The sequence below is a fragment of the Trachurus trachurus genome, assembly GCF_905171665.1.
Source record: "Trachurus trachurus genome assembly, chromosome: 10".
NCBI lineage: Eukaryota > Metazoa > Chordata > Actinopteri > Carangiformes > Carangidae > Trachurus > Trachurus trachurus.
In genome coordinates, this window is record NC_139894.1 from 448324 (window position 1) to 454098 (window position 5775).

The 5775-nt window shown below is 36.1% G+C and overlaps 1 long non-coding RNA gene across 1 annotated transcript; it reads left to right on the forward strand.

Moving 5' to 3' along the window:
• The first annotated feature begins 2536 nt into the window (after positions 1 to 2536).
• Positions 2537 to 4357, forward strand: LOC310992212. The gene is made up of 4 exons (XR_014595679.1): positions 2537 to 2598; positions 3282 to 3406; positions 3648 to 3740; positions 3948 to 4357. It is a non-coding gene; the product is annotated as an uncharacterized lncRNA (long non-coding RNA).
• Positions 4358 to 5775: the final 1418 nt, after the last annotated feature.

Here is a 5775-nt window from a genome sequence, read left to right on the forward strand (position 1 = left end):
CAAAGCTGAAGCAGCTTCATCCATAGAAACTCTAAATATGTACATATATTACCTCAGCTGTGTTTTAAATGACGGTGAAGAAACGTTTGTTCAGCTCCTTCACTCGTATGAATGAATACGTCGTCGTCGCCGTAGTTACACAGACACGATGTTTAATTCATGAAGTCGTTCGCTCTTATTTACACTGAGCTCCGTGTGTTTGTTGGATGTCGACGTCGTTCCACCGAGGAATCAAATTAAAGAAACTAAACCTGGGAATTAAATAAATCCATGAACCAGCAGCAGCAGCAGAGTCGACACTTTTCACTGCTCCACCGGTAAAAACAAAAAGAAAAGAAAAAGAAGAAGAATTCAACAGAAAGAATCTCTCTCCTTTAGTATTTATTTATTTGCACCATAATGCACGACAATTACAAAAAACAGAAATGAAACAAGAATAGTGAGTGCGGGAGAGGTTTAAAAACCCTATGGGCACCACCCCAAGAAATATACATACAACAAAAAAGGAAACAATACAAGTGCCATTTTATAGCAACACTCAAAGAAGTCAGAAATAAAAACATGGGTATGTATAAATATAAAATAACTGTATTTAACTGAGTGAGTGTATGAGCATGTAAAGAGATAATGATCCAATGACAAAAGAAACTATTAGGAACTTTGATTCAACAGGTTGAAGCTTCAGTCTGAACTTAGAAGTGTTGAGGGATGAAGATAATTTAACTACATAGAGATGGGAATTCCAAAAATCTCCTTCATTTTTAATTCCTCACCGTCGTCGACGTTGTGTGAACTTTTCAAGGAGCTTTCTGCCTGGAGACCTTTGTACAAAGTACAATGTGTAGTAATTTATTCATTTTTACAGAAGTTGTAGCGTTTTCTTTTTGTAAAACTACGGAACTTGTCTGACTCATCAACATTTTGTAAGTTTGAGCCGTGTGTTTATTAAAGGTCTGAAACAAAAAACGAAACTAAGAACTTAATTATTCTCAGTACTTTCTGTGGTAAAGTATGCTTATTGCTTATCATAGGAAATCATTAGAAATGACTCTTTACATAAAGGTACAATCACTTTTTTTTCTTCTTCTTATTCATCAAACCGCAGTTTTTGCAAGTTCACACAATTTTTTGCAAATTCCTACAATTTCATTGCAGAAAACTGCATAAATATCCCGCATTTTCCATCGCATTTTTAAGGATTTTTGCCCAAAACAATCAGAAAAGAAAAAACTCAACAGAACAAATCTCTCTCCTTCATTTTTAATTCCTCACCGTGGTCGTCGACGTTGTGTGAACTTTTCAAGGAGCTTTCTGCCTGGAGACCTTGTTAATTCCTGGCCGTGATTCAGAACATGCTCCGCTACAAAGTACAATGTGAGATATCAGCTCATCTCCAGAGGGCCGTTGTCCTTAATTAGAAGTGTGGTTATCTCCTTCGTTCTGCCCTTCATCATTAGCGGCTGCAGAAGCTCCGCTCGGCGGCTGCAGGTCACGCTCAGTTCAGGCCGTTCGGCTGAACAGGCAGAAAGAAAGAAAGAAAGAAAGAATAAAAAGCGGTGGCTCAGCTGCAGGTTGTTGGTGGCAGCTGAACCACAGGAAGCTGATAAGGTGAAGGAGGTAAAGTGTCGTTTCCCTGCAGAGACGTGAAGAGAAGCAGCGGGAGGTGAACATCGCTGACAGACCGGCTGTGTTTATGTGTCTGTAAGGACCTCAGGATGCTCCCACACACACACACAATCTATGTTCCTCTAATACACACACACACACACACACGGGCCTAGTGGAAGAGTTATACATGTAGAAATGTAGCTACAACCCTGTACAACACCTCAGTCATCAGGAAGGCCAGACAGATATCTGAGGATGCTTCACATCCCTTGAACTCAGAGTTTGAGATGCTTCCATCCGGGCGAAGATTCAGAGTTCCCAAGATGAGTCGAGACATTTTTAAGAAATCTTTTATTCCACCGGCCATACAAGCTCTGAATACGGCATGATTGTTAGGAATGCAACCTGTCGCTATGTTGTCTGTGCCTGTTTTGCACATCATTCTGGTTGTTCTTGTTTTATGTTTTTATGTGTATGTTGTGGATTGTCTTGATCTGTTTGTGTGTTTGTTGTCTTGGAGAGGCCGAAGACAAATTTCCACTACGGTGGACAATAAAGTCCTTCTAATCTAATCTAATGTAATCTAATCTAAATATTTAAAAAATATCAATATGATTCATTTTTATGTGCACTGAAAAAAGTGACTTTTTGGTGTAGTAAACTCTATTAGAGTAACTGTCATAATTTCTACCTTGTATTTTTAAGATTCAGTGAGAACTAGAGTTTTTTAAGTAAATTTAAACATTTCATTAACGTAAAACATGAATTATGGGGAAAGAGTAAGTTTTACTTTTGTTTTCCTCATACTATTTAAATGTTTAATAGTTGTATGACATAAACCTAAAAATATTACATAAACTTTACTCTGAAAGTCCAGTCTTTTGAAACGGATGCACGACGCATGCGCACAGTAACACAACAGGACTGGCTCTGCTCGGACGTTACAGGATCACAGAGCAAGGTGTAGCACGCACGACAGTCATTTCGCAGGTAAGTTATACCGTTCTGTTATAAATTTGTGATAATAGGTCTGCATGTATTTTGATAGTTTGACGCAAGATATGTTACTGTTCATAATCATAAGTTAATTTAAAGTTAGCATAACGCTACATTGGTCCATGCTGGCCTGTAAGTGGTAGGGCTGCAGTTTTTCCCCGATAAAAATACCTAACTAAAGTTAGGATATTAAAAAAGCACCAACATAACGGTAGGACATTTATCAACTGACGTCAACATAGGACATTCTTTTCTTTTCTTTTTTTGACAAGAAGCTAGTTAGCACAGCTAGTAGCATGGCTGTGCCATGCGGTGTGAAGCCCACAGCAACTTCGTGATGTGCGGACCGATCTGTTGACTGTTAATAGGCTACATGTACAAGTTACTATAACAGCAAAGCAGATAATAGTAATAATTAAAATAAGTTATCTCCCAATATATGAGTGGAATGTACTTTTCTTGCAACAGTATTTACAGAACAGAATTTATAATCTTTTTTTATAACTGTCATGTGATCTGCTGTCAACTGTACCTTTTTATAAAGGTTCAATCACATGCACACAGCACAGCTTACTGCAGAGATACTGTGTGTGTGTGTGTGTGTGTGTGGGGGGGGGGTTATTATTTACATTTATATAAAAAATATTGATGTACTTGTGAATCTTTTGTCCATTCAGATCAAGGAGGAGTTAAGGAGAATACCATTCCCCTGGAGCAAACCTTCATGCACAAACTTGACGAAAATTAGAGTCGTGGTGTCTTGGGGATCAAGATGAGGCCGCTCCTGGACAGACTGAGTCAGGTGTGCTTGTTTTGCTTGTTCATATGTTTTACAGGGTGATGGGCCTACTTTTTTTTTCTCACACACACATATACACATATACAGCACAAGCCTCACACTTGGTACTGTAGATTCGGTGCCCTTGCACGCTCTGGGTCCATGCACTTAAAACACAAAAGCAAACATATGCACTTGTGTTTTCACTTGACAGTTCATTGTGTATGTACTAATGGTTTTGTTCATGTTCTTAATCTCTTCACAGAAACCGACCATTGAGATGAGACGTGAAACCGTTATCCGCAGCCTTATACTGTACCTTGGCGAGAAGGAAGAGGAACTTTTTGAAGACTGCTTGGTATAGCATGATTTTTATCATTTAAAAATAATGTTTAATGACACGGGTTAATTTAATGTTTAAGTAAAACAAAAAAAAACAGACAAAGGAACAGATATATTCTTGTGTTCATTCTTCCCTGATAATGAAGTCACTTTGAATGATTCATGCAATTCTATTATTTGTTTCTCAATAAGATTCTTCTTTTTTGTTGTACACTGTATGCAGGAGGACAGCTGGAGTGATGTCAGTAACCACATCGTCAAAATACTCGTCGTCCGTGGTGCTGATGAGGATCCAGTCGATACCAGGGTGCAACAGTACTGCGAAAGCTTGCTCACTGCTCATGGGACTAATTTATGCCCTGAACTTGGTATACCCTCCCACTTTGCGCTACACTTTTGAAGTCTTCCAAAAACTCTTGCTGGAGCTGGATGGATTTAAACTGTCCCCAAAAGTAAACACCTTGAAGTTGAAGTTGCTTTCCTAAAATGCATGTCATGACTTTGTCATCCTAGAGGAGGAAAATGCGGCATCATACATGGACCCTTGTAAAGAAATGCCAAGAACTATCACTGAGTTCCAGTTCATCCTGGTTTACTAGTGAGAAGTTGCCTGTCATAAATGTTTTTCATTTTTTGTCAAGTAAGGCTGTTGATTTTATTTCATTAATGTTTTAATTGCATTCTTAAAAGTGCACTAGTCTAGAGTTAAATTTACGGCTGCCCCATAAAAGATTGGGCAATTCAGTCCACAGTAGTAGTGGATTTACTTTGACAGTACTTTGTTGTTTGTTGAACTGTTTAAAATGAAAATAAACAGTTTAATTGCATTGTAATTTAGTTGTGTGATATGTGATGAATATTAGTGTGTTGGTTAAATTCAAGCACAAGAAATTATTAAAATTTACTAAATTACTTCATAACAGCAAATACTACAGATATATAAAATTTACTTGAAATTTTGAGTAAAATGATGTTCCTACCTATGAAAAACAAGTACACTTTACTTAATTTGTTTAAATAAATATAACTTAAAACTTGGATGTAATTAAGTAAATGTTACTTAATATCTTCACAACTGTTATCTTTTATGGTAAGTAGAATTTACTTGATACTGGCAAGTGAATGTTACTTGATATTGCAGCATTAAATTTTACTTAAATCATTTGCGTGCAAATACTTACAATAATTTTTTTAAGTAAATCTTATGAGTTATTTTTTTCAGTGTGGTAGAAGTTTAGTAATTTAGATTAAAACAGTATATAAATATAAATTCTATTCACATCTATATGTTTATCTCATTAATTTGAACACATATTGGGAACGTGGTCTCAGACTTTTACATCTCACAACATTTACTGAAGAAGAAATATTAAAAATATCAATATGATTCATTATCTTATTAATTTGAACATGTATTGGGAACGTGGTCTCAGGCATACGGTACATTGGGATGAATATATAATTATATGTTTTATGACTAAATTATAAGCACAGAATATAAAACAGGCACATATAGAGGCTTCACATATGTAAATATATGACATTATTCAAGTTTCTAATAGGTTTCTTATTAAATCTTTACATGTTTTCACATATATACATACCACATATGTAAATTCAATATATCTACATGTATCTATATATTACTTCTGTATTCCTGAGTTGCTCATTTAACAACAAAATAATGAACCAAACATGTAAGACATACAATCACAAATAACAACGGCCCATTCACAAGGACAAATACAACATGTAACGTGTAACATAAACCGCTTCCTACGTACACACCACCACATTGTACAAAAGTGCACAGATAGTGTTTTCCCTGACATACAACATTAAACACAGGTGAACAAATACAAATCACATATTGGCTTTCATACAACCTCATATTCATATTCATATATCTCATATATTCCTATTTAACTTAATTCTAGCTCAGTTGGTTCAGCAAAAGAAGACGATGGACTGATACAAAAGAATGGTTGAATTTATTATCTATCATTAACTCTCTCCGTTCAGTTCATGTGAAGAGTCAGAGGAGATATATC